Below are 17,181 nucleotides of genomic sequence, written 5' to 3'. Positions count from 1 at the left end.
ACATCTATCTATACTTTCATTTAATCAGCAGTTCTAGATGTATTGTGGCCATTCCAGTCCAGGTTATCACATAAAATATACTTTTTGAACTTTTCTCAAATACATGTACAAATATTACTCTTGTATGGCTTAAAAGTGAATATGAACTTGTTTTCTTTGCAGTATTTGAGGTCTGAAAAAATACAGAGCATCATTTCTGTTATTTTGACCTGCTTCTACGGTTTTCATTCTCCACAAAAACAATGAAAATTGTATTTCGAAATTTGGGGAAAATATTGTTAATAGTTCATAAAATGAAACAAAAATGACCTATAAATAGTAAATTCAGAAAAACTGATTTTTTTTTAAATGGTCTCATAATTTTTTCCATGACTGGAGTATTTGTAACATTGTAGGAACATTACTAACATACTGGATGTTCCAAAACAAAGGAAACGTCTTGGTTACGGATGTAACCTCAGTTCCCTGATGGAGGGAACGAGACCAGAGAAATTTGCTCTTTTAGAGAAAAAACTCGAACACTTCTGGAACCGCCGAGACGCCCAGGGGAAGTCGCCGCAGGAAGGGACAGTCCGCTGCACCACGTCGTAGAACAGGCAGTCTTGTAGTTGCTATTTGTAGCGAAGTCTGTTAATCATGAGCGAAGGCTCCGAAAAACAAAAGGCGAATGAATGAGGCACGCCGTCTCCCTTTTATACCCGGATATCCAGGGGCGGAGTCCGGCATGCAAATTTCATACGCCAATTTCATTGGCCTTTTCTAAGAAGTCGGAAGCGATTGGTTCTCAGGGACGAACCCCATCTGTCGGCTAAAACAACGTCGAGAGAGCGACAGAAAGGGAAGGACATTTAACCATAGACCCGCATTTTTGGCCCAAACTTCTGGGTTCTAGCCAATCCCAGAATGCTCTGCGTGAAGCTTGGTGAAAAGAAAATGATGACAAAGGCACTAATCATTAATAATAAATATATTTGGTTTAAGTTTTTTTTTACAGCAGTATTATGCATGTAATCTTGCAGTTAACAAAAACGTTGGTTTGACTTTCAGGGTAATACAAACAGATAAAAGGTATACATCGAATGCATTTTGAATCACTGTGGATTTAGTAAAAAAGTAAAAAAAAATCTCTCTAACGTGCTGTTCATTGTTTATGCTATACGTTCACTCTCTCCCTCTGAACGTCCCACTGATGAGTTGACAAAACCTTTATAAGTCGTTATAATGGCAGGTCTGACCTTTGCTAATGTGGTGTACTTACACATAAGCTCAAGGGTCTTCAAAACACCCTGCATTAATCTTATGTTAAAACACTTGAGCAGATGCACGAGAGTGAAAAAAGTAAAAGGGTTTTCGCTTTTGCCTAAAGCATCAGCTGGGGAAAGAGGGATTTGCTAAATGAGCGAAAGGCTGGCACAGAGACACACAGTGACGTGTTAGTAAGGCAACTTTAATCTCTGGAATCAGAATAGCCTTCACTAAAACTACAAATAAACTTCATTTTTGATTTGCTGTAATCAATTCAAATATAGCGAACAGGACAAACAAGGACACGGATGAGTTTGTTGTTGTAATTGGGCCACGTTAACCAGCCAAACCCTTGACTCCCTGGTTAGGACACGACTCGGGGCTTAAACAAATGAAGACATTTTGAAGGAAGTTTTTTAGCAGGTTCGACTGAATTGATTTTAATATTTAAAGACATAGTTCACCCAAAAAAGTAATCTACTGTAGATTAAAGAGACAGTTCACCCAAGAATGAAAAATCTGTCATCATTTACTCATTACTCACCTTCAAGCTGTTCCAAATGTGTATCAATTTCTTTGTTTTGTTGAACACAAAAGAAGATACTTTAAATAATGTATGAAAGCAAACAGTTCTGGGGCACTATTGACTACCATTGTAATCTTTTCTACTATGGTAGTCAATGGTGGTCAAGAATTGTTTGATTGTCACAATCATTCTTCCAAATATCTTTCTCTGTGTTCATCAGAACAAAGAAATGTATACAGATTTGAAACAACTCGAGTGTGAATAAATAATGACAGATTTTTTTGGGGGGGGGGTGAACTGTGGGAAATTAACAGCAAGCTTTCATTTTTGAGTGAACCAAACCCCCCGGACCTAAAATGTTTGACAAAAATCAATCTTGCTGACTTGCCATTAGACATGGATTTAAACAGTGCTAATATACAGAAAGCCAAAACACAATCCAATTAATCTACATAGGCAAATATATAAAATCAGTTCCTAATTGTCAAGTCAACTGTATTTTCCTGGCAATACTTAATAGTTCTGTATTGAAGTTATCGAATTGTTTAAGTGCTTCTTTTACCAATAACAGTTCATTTTTACACATAATTTCCTTTTTCTGTCTGTGCTTGACACCTTGACAACATCTACTCTATGCTCAAAAATTGATAATGACTTGAGAGCTATAAACCAATACGGCATAAAATTAGCATATTCGTCTGACCTCTTGAACATGAAAAATGTAAAATGAAATCTACAGTATGTACCCTAAACCTTTATAAAATGTAGCACAGGCATGGCAGATGTAAAATGATGATAAAAGTTTCCACATGACATTTCTGCTAAATAATGTTATGTAAATTATAGCTTTTAAAACAGCATTATACTATATGATTTACATGCTCCGTGCAAATGAAATGGCATATGTTTGTGCATGTTCTACAAAAGTGTGTCTGAAAACCATTTTACACCTCTAATCATCGTACAGTTTTGCACAAAGACCTAAAGTATGAATATTACTTACAAGCACCTGGTTGGATGTTTTAAAAATACCAACAACTTATGTTACAGTACGGGTAACATATTCTTATTTCATTTTGTAAGCAGCAGGCTGGGGTAAATTGCCTGCGTTTACACTTTGCATTTCTGACACCTGTGCTTCCACCCCGGTGCCACACGTTTCTAAAATAAAGTGTGCTTTTCACAACAGCAGCTTGCAACCTCAGGTAAAATAAACACTGCCCCATTTCTTACAAGAATTTTTCATAAAACCTCACTTGAGCTCGAAGTCAGCAGATTTTAAGCATTTAGGGGTGAAGTGTATCATTTTTCCAGATGCTACGATATTTTCTCCTATAAAAGGCCAACATGCAAAGACAGATATAAGTCAACCACTCACAGGTTTATTCTTTTGAAAAGTATAAAGCAGCTGCAACCCATAATTTTAGCCTCTATATCATCATCTCTGTTTGACAAAAAAATTGCGCTTAATTGTACCCGACAGCTCAACTTAAAAAATATATTATAAAAGCATACGGTTTCCAATCGTGGTAAGATTTAAGGCTATGTTAAAACAGATTTTTTATGCACTTCCTCAACAACTGAATTTTGTTCATTTTTACCAAAAAAAGACTGCAGCTTTAATAAATGGACTCGGTGCTTCAGGCCCCGAGAAAAATGAAATGTTCTGTGTTAAAGATCTACAAACATTTCGTTTTATCACCTTCTTCTGGCTTCACTACACTACGTTCTGGAGGATCTTTAATCATATCATTGCAGCGTCTGTGACTCAAACTACGGCCACATTTATACCCTTCAGCTGGAAGAGGGCAGTATGACTTACTTACTGGGACACAAAACAGTATTAGTACCCCTACAGTTCAGTATATAGCAACTGCACGCCTGAAGATGGATGTGGTAGTGTAAAGAGCACATATCCCAACCTGTTAAACTGATAACCTGCTCATATTTCTAGGCTGGATTTGGCATCTCAGCAGAAAGCGCTCCTGGAGGATGTGGATGTTGACACAGAAAGCCTCTCTGCAGAACCTGAGCCCCGGCAGCCACAGAGGAAAGTGACGATGGATCGATGCATGTGATTAATTAACTTCTAATGAGTTCATCTGAGTGGCAAGACCCGGGAAAGTTGGACATGTTCTCGGTTTCAAGTTTGACTTACCCTACTTACTGTACACACCTCACTATTCATCAGTTCTGTCTCACTGCTTGGAAGTCTGTCTGTCTGTCTGTCTCTAATCGATACTCAAATAATAATCAGTAGGTCATTGTTTCAGTTCTAAACACATTTCACTTTGGTGTTAAAGAGCAAGACTCATGTGCGCACATTATTTGGAAGGAAAAAATATCATTTGTATAATTTGATATATTTACATTTAAGCATTTGGCAGACATTTTTATTTACATCGACAAATCAACTGTGCGTTCAAGCTATACATTTTTGACTCCCTGGAATTTAAACGCACAACCTGTGCTGTGCTAATGCAACGCTCTAGCAACTAAGTAACAGGAACGCACAAGGTTTCATTTACGGTGCAAAAAATGCATACATGTTGCCTTTTTAATGTACAAACATGCACATGTGTGTATGTGAGAGATCACATGATCACCCAAACTATTTCCATATACGGGCTTCCGTGGGCCTTCCAAATTTCCAATAGGTACGTTGAATTAAAAATTATATTCAAAAGTGCAAGTAGGCCTACATTAAGAATAAACTAAACGTTTGAAAGTGAGTGATAAATAATTATTTTAACGAAAGCTGACATAAAGTTTGTTTAAAACGACAGCATAAATGCGAGATTCTGCTGAGAGACACAAGCCGGACAATTATTTCTGCTCCTACTCTCTGTGTTAGAGAACCCAGAGAGGTTTCATTTGTCCTGAGGTGAAATTAATAAATGTCGTACCATCCATCATTGACTGAGCCTTTATTGATCCAGGTCTCTCTTTTCAACTAAATTATATCTGAAAAAAGGCCTTCAAATTAACTAGCACACTCTGGGCGGCGTTAATGAGAATGTCTCATGCAACACCACAAGAAACTAAAATACAACCATTTTAAAATGTACGAAAGTAGTGCAAACTTAGTGGTACAGTATATACTATATATAAAATACCATTGTGTTATTATTTATTTATTTAGGTTTAAAAATCAAAAAAGTCGGAATACCTGCAGAGTGTGTAATGTTGACTGTAAGCCCTGCGTGAGAACAGGCATTTTGCTTTCCCTGTGCTGTGTGAATCATCACGCCTGCAAGCCACATCGGTACTTACATTAGCATTGATTATATTCAGAGATGTGAAACAGGGCAGCACGCAGAGCGAGCTTTACAACGCGGCACTGTAACACATTCTGAACTCTTCTGAGGTTTAAGAGCGAAGAAAGAATGGAAACAATCGCATTGCAATTAAGCAGACCCTCAATCTGCGACACGCTCTCGTATGATCTCAAACCTCGAGTGCAAATTACTGATAAATGAAAGCAGGAACTAAGTCGTAAACATCTATTACGTGCTGTTTGTTCAAAGTGCTCGTATGACTCACGGATGTGTACGCGGCTCTGCCAGCGGTTCCATTAAAACTGACCCACAAGTGACAGACCGTGAACTGTGCATTACACAGAAAGAGTTTTCATACATGCCTTTAAAGATTATTAACGCTATTAACACATAAATAGCTGACAAAGAGAAAAACTGTATGTGTCCTGAGAAACACAGTAACATCAACACACTGTAAACCCAAATGTTCAAAATAATCAAACAGATTAAGTAATGTAAACTTAATTTTATAAAAAAAAGTTCTACTTACTTAAATATTTTAAGTTCGTGAAACACTTTTTTACTTTTGAGTAAAGTATAATGATTATTTTTGATTAGCTTGACTAAAACTCAAAAGTTTTATTTGCTCCTTACTTAATTTAAACATGTTAATTCAACAATTGGTCAAGAAGGATTTCCAATTCCCAGCATGCTTTGCGTCAGACTGCATTAGGAGAGTAAATAAAAAAAATGATTATTTTATATGTTTTTAGTAAAGTTAAAGACTTGTTAGTGTTTAATGTTCACTTCTCTTAGATATTTAGAAGAGTTTGACATATTTTTCAGTTTTGTGGTTACCATTATTTAGAAGAGTGGTGCATGTGCCTAGTCTCTGCGAAGCTACATTTCACCTGTAACATGTGGTATGTTACCAGTGAGCAGTAACTGTGCTAATGCCAGTTGTGAGATCAGTCTCTTCTTGCTCATTTTGGATTGCATAAGTCAAGGTGTTTGATTTATGCATATTAAGACAAAGGAATATGCAAAATAATGAAACCGAAAGAATTTAGTTTAGTTAACTTAAAAATGCAATCTTGGTACTTATTTGTTTAAGTTCTCTCTACTTAATTTCATAAAAAGGATAAATTAAATATTTAAGTCGCACTAACTAAGATTTGTTAAGAACTTTAACTTAACAGTAATCAAAATTTGAAGGTTCTGCTTCGATGCAACGAGTTGCCTCAAAATATTTGAGTATTGCCAACTTATCCGGGTTTACAGTGCACACAAACACACACAAAAACATCAATGAACTCTTAATCCTTGACGTTTGCACTGCTAATGCAATGTTCTACCGTATCAAATTAATAAATAAGCAAAAAATAAAAATCACTGAACCGTTTAATTAAAATAATAATTAAAATAAAAATTATATAAATAAGTTTCCTGATAGTAAATAATTACTGACTGCAACATTTCTTGGGTCCGAAATGGAAAACCTACAAACTACAAATTGTCCATATTTGATTTTGATATACTATAGGTTATTGCAACACAGACTTTGACCTGAAACAACCGCAGAATAGGAGTGCAGATTCTGCAGATTTGTGACTTGAGACTTTTTTGAACTAATATTTTAATTTATTTATTTTTAATAACATTTTAGTTTATACAAAGTTTCATAGAATTAAATTACATTAATAAAAACTGTATTCATTCAATGTATATAATTAAATGTTATTCATTTTAATATAAATAATATAAAATAGTATATTATTAACATTTTTTTCTGATTTTTTGTCACACCATAGGACACATGTACGATATATTTGTCAACTGCCCGAACACAGACCACAGTACATTCAGTACACAAACAGCTCGAACAGCTTCTGAATGGCTCATTAATGAGAATAAAAGTTGAAAACAGAAACGTTCCTCGCCAGTAGGGCTGCCAAGATTATATCATCTGCTTCTCCATGTTAGATAAACAGCATTTGGCCAGCAGTTCTTCATCAGAGAACCGTAATTTACTGATCAACAGCACTACAATTCATTTGGCTTTGCTAGGGCTAAATTGTGCTGTCGATGTGGTAAATAGTAGATCCAATTGGTTGGACAGAAGTGTCAGGGACATTTAGATGAGAGCGGAGAATTAGGCAGAGAACCCAGCAGTGTCTCGTGTCATGTTGTGAATTATTTGGTCGATCCGTTTGAGCTATTCTGCGACATCGCATTTGTAAGAATAGCGCTCAGCACGGGTGTGCGGCGATAGCTACACACAGCTCTCTCCCTCTCTGCCTTTGGGTTTGAAGTCTGTTGGACACACTGCATAAAAATAACCGTGCTGAAAATCCAAGGGAGACCGGATTGATGTTATAAATGAATTATTTGGAATAAAAGAAAGGCAAACTCTTCTTCAGCCAAAAATGTCAAAGCCAAGAATGAAAATGGAATTCTTATTTTGAAGTGATATCATGTAGCCTAGATGCAAAGTATGCTTTCAATGGCATTAATCCATTTGGCATGCAACCACGTAAGACAAATGGTTTTTTTAACTGTTTATGTGTAAAGTTATATCCTTTATACTGTATATCTGTGTAAGTTAAATCTTTTAACTCATGCAATGAGTAAGAATACACTATAGCACACAACATACGGTAAACAACCATTATGGTGCTTTCTTGTCATTCACATTGCATGAAAAATAACAGCATAAACATTGTTTAAAACAGAAAGAAGGTACTAAGAGTTCGAACCACGTTTTTACTTTTAGGTGAACTGCTCTGCAACAAAAATATGTAAAAATTTGGCATTTACAGTGTTTTTTAACACAAACTATGTCTTTTCAGACTGCAGCAGTCGGGATATCGTGGAACTTGCAACAGCTTGTAAGCAGCCCGTGTCTTTTAACTGCAGTAAGGCAGAAATTATAAATGTTTAAGGGGCTCGGAGGGTCAGCTTGATTAATAGAGCCGGTTGAGGTGACTGTGGGGTTCTAATGTAGCAATCGGACAGTCAAGGCCATATTGAGCTGATGGTAATGAATCAGGAGCAAGCATGAGCAACACTGCATGAGGACGGCTGGGTGCTGGTCACAAGAATTGTAAATATAGGGCGAGCATTTATGTTCAAGCATCGGTTTTGACACGTTCCTCTAAACTGAAGATTGACAGTCAGTAAACATATGTTTGACCACATTTCCACTGCTATTATACATAGAGCCGTAGAAAAGATTAAGAGACCATTCCAAATGTTCATTTAATCAGCGTTTCTGCATGCATTTCAGCATGCCTGAGCAACATTTCGCTCTGGATGAATGACCATCACCTGCACCTGAACCTTGCAAAAACAGAACTGCTTGTACTCCCGGCCGACCCAAAGATTCATCACAACCTCTCCATTCAACTAGGCTCATCGACCACTAGGGCTGTCACGATTATAAAACTTGACTGACGATTAATTGTCTAATAAATCATTGCGATTATGCTGATTAATTGTCTGTTTTAGGTCTTTGGCGATTAAATGTCTCTGTTTTTTTCTTGGAAATACACTGGAAAAAATTGGGTCATCATATATTTAAGGTTTAAGCTTTTACCCGTCAATAATACAAACGCCAAATACTTGTAAATTAAGTAAATTGATCAGGAGTGAATTGAAGCCACCATTAAAATACTATCAGTCATAGAAAAGATTTTTTCATTATTTTTCAATAATGAAAAAATCCCATAATATACAATCATTTCTGAATTTTGTGACACTTCAAATTGATGGTCGTTGTAATCATATGGTTCTATATTTAATTTAGCTGTGGATACGTCTGCCGTCATGATTGTGAGAAGAACGTGAACGTGCAGTTACGCATGCCTCATGCTATGTCTTCTCGGCCAATCATTGTGGTAAAGGACTCTCGCTCACGAGCACAAGTTAGCGTTCCTGCGTACAAGTCGCTCCCGCTGTAGCGGCGCTTAGGTCAGTCCTGAAAAGGAAGGTGAAGACCGGAGAAAGGCGATGATGAAGGCAGAGTCTCTGGAGCAGCCTAAAAGTAAGCATCAACAGAAAACATACAGAACTGAGTGGGAAAAGGACCCCAGTTTTGCAGGATGGCTAAGACCTGTTTCAGGCAATGACACCAAAGCCTTCTGCCGGACTGACAGACACTTGAGAACTGTGATACAAATCATGAGTCATGAAACAAAAATGATCATTTTACCTAAACACATAGAGTACGTATAAATAGTAAATTCAGAAAAGCTGAAAGTATTTTTTCTGCGGCTGTATATGTAAAATAATGTCAAAATGAATGTCTCTTAGATTATGAGAAAGAATATTTTCAGTATAAGATTGTATTGTTCAGAGTACTCTCTTTTATAGCTCAACACATAATGATGACAATTGTTGATGAATACAAAACAAAAAGTGACAATAATCAGAATTCAGTTCATATCAAAAGCTCTGACTTTGCTGTCTTCTTGGCAAATCTGCTGAGATCTCCAGTCGTGACACGTGGGATTACCGGAGTCTTTATCTCAGGATCAATATCAGAAAAGCAAGATACTTCCCATTTGCTTCCCATTAAATGTCATGATTGACTTGTAGAAACTATGAAAATGATTGCCTTTTTTCAGGGTAGTGTGGCTGGCAAATCATTACGAGAAGTCGCTGACAGCTGTGTGAGTGTAAACAGACAAGAAAGCATGGATGCACCATAGATTTCCCTCAGCGAACCCCATTTTGAGCACAAGAACATCAGTCAATGCTGGAAACTGCACCCTGCAGATCACAAGGCCCTCTTACCTTAGTGGAATCTAACGCCCTCGCTATTTTATACGTCTGTTGTCTCTCAAATACTTTACTTGAGCAATGGAGCCAAAAAAGGGGCTTGATATACAAATGCATCAAGCTAAGTACTTGTCAGGAATCCATATTTATATATTCCTTCAATAAATGTGTCCTTTAAGTAAACCTAATATATTACACAGGGGAGGGCGAGGCAGCGAGCGATGGCACAACCCATTAATTTCCTGGGAACGTGGCTCGCAACACGCTCAAAGGAGTGGGGTGACCTTTTCCATGTTCAAGGTAAGTAGAGACGAGAGATACAGACAAATGAGACACGAGAGAAAATAGAGGGCCTGGGAGACAATGGCTCTTTTCCAAAACCACAAGTGCTGCCTTGACGTTCTGCCTATGTAGGCAGCATACTAACCGAAATAAAACGGCACAAGTGCTTGAATTGGAATTACGGCATCTGAAATAAAGTTCGTCATGATTGATGCATGCAAATTCGGCATTAACGTGTTGCTAAGACAAATGAAGGGTTATTTTGCGAAAACCGATACAGTGCATTCGAATGCAGAGTAAAAAACATGAATTATGAACATTAATAAGAGTTATCAGGTTTTGCAAATGAACTCTTCAAATAATGAGTAAAATAGCCAAGTTTTGTCAAGAGAGTTTAACATTTTATAATCTAAAATCAAATATACTCACCTGCCATATTGGATTGCAGTTGCACGTTGCAATACATTTTTTGCAAGTACAGCTGCACAATAAAGGTTTGTCAAATAATAAAATAAATTAATTATACGTTAAGTATAAGTTTCACATTCTTTCTTAACTTTGATCATCGTTACTTCAGAGCACATGCATGCACTTATTTTCAAACAGGCACTAACATTTGTGTATGTTACAATAACGTTCTGCATCAACCAAAAAATAAACTATACATAACTTTTTGACCTATCAAAATCATTCAGTTACTGCAAACCATTACGATATGCACTTTTGGGATTTTTCAACAAAATCTTACAGGAATTCGTAAGGTGGCTAATTCGTATAAATTCATACAAACTTTTTCGATTTGCTGACGTTACGTTTAGGGGTGGGGTTAGGGAAAGGGCTACAGAACTGCTTTTTTCAAATAATCATATGCTTTTGTACAATTCACATCATACGAATGCATACGAATTAGCCACCTTGTAAAATAGTTATGAATTGCCGTGAGATCAGGTTGGACATATAGATAATTTTGATATATTGTGCTGCACTAGACTGCAGCAGCGCATTCTTGCAAAAACGAGGCATGTTGTCGTTTACACGTTAACTTACAACAAGAATACATTGCGTGGAAATAGTATCTCAGAAGACCTAGAACAAAATGTTGCTAACTACCATTTGAACCAGCTTTAAAATGCTGTCGAGATAAGCAGCTCACTTGGAGACAGAGAGGAAGAAAGAGAGCACACTAAACCTTTAACAGTTTCTACATGCTTTGTTGTTTATGAAAAATAGTAGATGAAAGATCAGTTCTGTTTGAGAGAAATTTAGACAGACACTAAGACAGGATCTGGGGGAAGACAGCTGGTAGACTTTCTAGTCGATTAGTGTAAACAAAGTTTCATCTCCCACAAGTCACTGTAAGACTTCTGCGCTCACAAACGATGCTGATTGGTTTTTCAGACACATTTATGTACTCGGATATGCTGTGGCTCGCTCCGCACTGCGGCGGTCCTGCGAGAAGTGCATTACATGTATGTTTGGCTAACTATATCAAATGACTTCTGAAAGGTGCTGCAATTACAGCATTGACTACATTCACAGCCCGGCCTTAATTGGCTCGGAGTCTGGATATATTGACCATCGTCCCTTTGCTCTTCCATTTGGTGCGGTCGATGGTGCAGCTCACTGTCAGAGACCGGGTTGCCTCTCTAAATCCACACCTCTGTCTCTGGGGTCACGCGCAAGACTGCCTGTCTGAGAATTATTTGACTGGGGAACACAAGAGCAAAGACAAACATGTGCTGTCCCGTGTGTTCGCCGCAGAAGCCCCTGTCCCTTTTGTCATTACCTCTCTGGGTGATCTGTTCTTATAAACTGGTGTCAATGCAGCTGGCTTATTGTTAATGCGCTCGCTATGCTATTTTCACGAGAATGCAAGCTGGACACAAACTTGTTACCTGCATGAGAACCAGTAGATGAAATACTAAAGAAACAAAATGCATTTATTTTGCATTTGAACTATTATCAGTTTAAACCTGGAAGAGTTAGCATTTTAGCACTTCCGGTTCCATCGCCCCAAAGTCAATGGATTTTTTCTAATACGTCTACGGTTAAATGCCTAAAATAAGGTCTATTGGGTAACAAAACCTCTAAATATTTTCACATTTTATTCTATGACATAAAACACCAACCCGCTCATGATTTTTAAAGTTTTATCGTGTCTTAAAAATGACAGTTGCTAACAAGTTGCTAAAAGCAACTACATCCTATGGCGGGGATGTTTGATCATCACGCATTAAAGTCTCACAAATAATGCAAAATGGGCACAAATCTCTAAAATTGTGAATGGAGATTCTTTCAAGGAGTAAGTACAGGGAACACATTTTTAATACAGTTTAAACACCTAGCCACATCCTAACAACCACACAAAACAGCCTAGTAACGCCCACATAGCAACCGAGAACAACTTGGCAACCGCATAGGCAGGTGCTACAAAACACTTGCACACTTTTAAAAATTCCACTTAAAAACGTTAGTTCAAAAGCTGACTTTAATTTTTAAGTTAAAGCATTTCGGCTTTACAAGACTGAATTTAAGTGATACTAAACTTGCGTAACCTATTTCAACTTCAAAAGTCAAACGAAATGCAACTAGATTTTTAAAGTGTGTTTAATATAATTTACAGTCAAGTTACTTGTAAGGTCAATTTGATTCAATGATGAGTTGTTTCACCATGGTTGGGTAAAATATGGACTCACCCAACCAAAATGTATCCATACTTGACCCAACCATGGGTTGAAAAAACATTTTCAGAGTGTAGAAACTACAGAAACTCTGGACTATACTCAATAGCTACGAAAATGTGTTGCTGACTTGCAAAAAGCATTTGGTGAAATTTATTGATGTTTGGCGGCCTCAGTTGTAATGGGTTTTTAATAAAATGATCTTTTGGTTTGTCCATTTTTTAACTGTCTCAACAAAGTTATTGTATCATAAAAATCACGGGCAAAAAACCTGGAGTAATATTCCAGCTGAGGTTTAATTTATGATACATCTTGCATCCATACAGCATATGGGAAAAGATTGCACACATCCAATTTGGATGCCACAGAACATCATTTTTTATTTGGTTCAAACAAGGCCAAATAAATCCATTATGCATATCATGCCTCACAGTTATTCTGGCAGTTTTGGCAGACAAGGTAGACCCAGCAGAATATTTGATAGTACTTTACTCTTCATGTGCTTAATTTGGTTAATAGATAGTTTCTCATTCCTGTTTTAATTTGAACATCAAATTTGATGTGACTTGTTGTCCTTGAACAACTCTAGTAAATACAGCTATTCTCAATATAAATTAATACACAAAATAAAATAATATGCATGACGGGAATATCTACACGCACTAACACATTTCTTTTCTGTATGATAGAAAGCAGCACACTACTTCTATGACCTCTAAGAGAAGTGCAATAAGTGACTATATTTTTCTTTTTTTCAATATATACACAGCATCTCCGAGCATGATTGCAGGTTTATAGGTCTGTCTATCTGGCCATGATAGTGATAACTATGATAGAACACACTTCATCTGCTCCAAAGTGTAATTTTTACTCTTGTCCAGATAGATGGATGTGCTGTAGTTGTTTGCAATAGTTCACCCGAGTCCCTGCACAATTGGGTTGTGTTTTGCCAATGTAATAGTTCTTCCAGGTGAATTTAATAGATTGCTTGTGTTGATTTTGTTCATTTTTCTCTATTCTTTCATTTTCTTAGCATCTTGCAGAATAAAATATATGATACATGATTCGTATTTTCAAGAACAGATGGTGGAATCTTTGTGGGCTTCAGTTATTTATACATGGATTGGCGAGGAAATCACTGTCCTACAGGGTTTATACACCATTCGGTATTGAAATGAGGAAAAATGCATTTGAAATTCCAATTTAGTTTTAAACAGAATTGGCTACATAGTTAACAGGATAATCATTTTAATTTACTAATGCATATTTACCGCAAAACAATATAAAATGACCCTTATCATACACAGAAATTGGGGGATAATTTCTACACCCTGAATTTTAGTACACTATGAAGAACAGAATTAGTTATGACTCAAACTACACAAGAGGAATAATGTCGAAGTACTGTAAACTCTTAAATTTTCTAAATATACTTTGAAAAAGAACAAAGCATTATTAATATTCATGACAGAGGTTTGTTTCGGTAAAATATGTCCTATCAAACCATGTCCCATCATAAAAGGGAAATTAATTTTAAACACGTATTATCAGCAGAAAATGTTATAGTCAATCCTCTGAATATCCAACACTGTGTCTGTGATCCCTCTACAATAATCTTTTCTAATTTTATTGCATCATATTACGATGCAGCTTTTTTCAAAAATATATAAATAAACCAGGAGACAAGATTAAAACCCACATCTAGGAAATGACTGTTCAACCAGCTGATGTGACAACAGTACAATATATAAAAAGTGCAACACTTGGAATGTATTCTGATCTCTTTATATTACTGATTACATAATGTGATCTACCAAAAATGATGTAATTTATCAGAAATAAGCGGCGATACATATTTACAATAACTTGTTCTGAATGTCCTGCAGGATTTGTGGGCCATAAAAAACAGTTTTACTCAAATGTCATCCAATTCCATTAATAAACACAACATGAACACAACATTTCCAACCAATCACAACTCAGATCTTGCCAGAGCCAAGCTTTAAAAAACTTCAGTCACTTAAAATTTCATTACAGTTTGATCTCAGACACAAAATGACGGGTTTGATTCCTTTTTACGGTTGAGATTGTACAATAAACACAAAATCATACTGGAACGGACGCTGATAGAGTCGTCGAAATGGTCTGTGGGAATAATCAAATTGTCTTCAAAACCCATCAGAAATAATTAAACCTCAGATTGAGTTAAATTCATTAGCGTGTTTATGCATTCCAAAATGCTATTTTCTTAAAAGTTTCTATTTATGACAATATAAATATTTGCTCGCTAGCTTTATTTATTATAGACTAATTATGCTTCACATCTTCCACCAACTCACAATGTGACATTTCTGAGAAACACGGGATGGAGAATTGGTTAATGGTGAAAGTGGGGGTTACGTTACAGAGTGGGGCGTCGTATAATTCACAGAAAGACTTTAAAGAGCCACGAAACACTAAACAACATTTATTTAGATGTAAACAAAGTTGGTTGTGTTGCACATCATAGAAAACAATGTTAGCAACTGTAAGTTATTACAGTAGAGAAAACTAGTTAATTTCTAGCTTTTTTGCGCTATTTTAGCATTCCGGGATTAAAATCCTCATCTGGCCAATGTCAAAGGATGTGATATAGTACATTATTATTCATGAGACTGTGTTTTCTTGACCAATGAGAAGACATTTCTCCTAATTATTCATGACAGCGCCTTGCGATTGGAGCTCCAGTCTCCCATGCCGAAACCTTCGCCGGTTTTTAACGGCTCGTCTTCTCACAGCGTTCACGCCCATTTTAATTGCATTTTTCAAAAACAAAAGTGAGGTAGAATGTAGCTGAAAGGGGAGGTTTCGTGACACTTTAAATAAGATCCATTAAAGGGATACTTCACCCAAAAATTAAAATTCTGTCATCATTTACTCACCTTCGAGTTGTTCCAAATGTGTATAAATTTCTTTGTTTTAATGAACACAGAGAAAGATATTTGGAAAAATGCTTATAACCAAACAGATCTCAACACCCATTGGCTACCATAGTAGGAAAAAAACAATGGTAGTCAAAAGTGCCCCAGAACTGTTTGCTGCCCTACATTCTTCACAATGTCTTCTTTTGTGTTCGCAGGATTTCAGTTAGCATCTTAATAATCTTAATAAACTCTTAAAATAAGATCTGAAGTTCATAGTATACAGTCTGTTTCAATCTGGTGAATCGCATTTCTAAATGGCTTTTACTGGGGTCATTAGTTTAAATCTACATACCTAACACACTAAATAAAGTTCTTAATCAATGCCATTTTCATTCAGACTTACTTTAGCGCACTGCATCTGTCGCAGTCTCTATGTCCTAATGTCCTTCCTATATAGATGGTTTCATCGGACGCACATGCCTGGCCCGAAATTAACTTCCGATTTATGTATGCTGATATGTCTGGCTAGTGGCTAATATAACTATTTATACATTTTAAATTTATATTAATATTAATTGATATCAATATCAAAATCAATATTTTATTGTATATTTTATTCAATAAACAATTTGTTAAAGCAACACTTTGTAGTTTTTCGACCTTAATGTCTCTAAAATTATTTCAGAGGTAGAACAACTCTTAACTGGACGAATTCTACTGCACTGCTACCTGAGTATGGGATTACTTTTGTGTCAATAGTAGTAGTAGACTTTCTTGTCAGGGAGCTATCAATCAAAAACTCACTAGCCAATCAGCGTAAAGCGGCCATAAGTCCCGCCTACACGTGAGATTTGTGCCAGAAAGGCGAACGAAAACTTGAGAAGCCCAAATGAAAAATCTAGCAGCGAATTCAAAACTATTATTTGCAAAAACGAAACTTAGGAAATTGTTAAGAAAAATAGCAGTTTATTTGAAAATCATGTCACATTCTTGCAATTGAGTTTATTGTTTTCATTATCAAAGTGTTTTTTTCTTTCTCATTGTATATTTTTGTTCGTTTTTTTAAAGTTTGCGTTCATTTTTATTGACACAAAAGTAATCCCATACCTGAGCAGCCTCATAGCATCTACAACCACACTCTGTAAGTTCTGTGTTCGGGTAGGTAAACACAGCTCCGCACATCCCCTGCCTGCGGAAGAGTGCGACATGGTTTCCAAATGACATTTCTGCATTCGCTGGTTTTATCAGCTTAGTAAATAAATTCACATGTATTGCGCTTCCCACGGGGAAGCTTATACAGCGACATTATTCACAGCACTGGTAACAGACAATTTTGCTTGTCAACCACATGGGGGAACCCATGAGCAAAAGTTCTAAAATGTTGCTTTAAATGAGTAATGTAACTTTGTAGCACTTAAGTTTAGCCGTGTAACGGTTCTTCTACTGGTAACCCAAAATAATAGATGTAATAGATGTACAGATGTGTACCAGAAGTTAAGTTTGGGCCA

Source organism: Triplophysa rosa, linkage group LG2 (assembly GCF_024868665.1).
Source record: "Triplophysa rosa linkage group LG2, Trosa_1v2, whole genome shotgun sequence".
Lineage (NCBI taxonomy): Eukaryota > Metazoa > Chordata > Actinopteri > Cypriniformes > Nemacheilidae > Triplophysa > Triplophysa rosa.
This window is presented reverse-complemented; position numbering follows the sequence as displayed.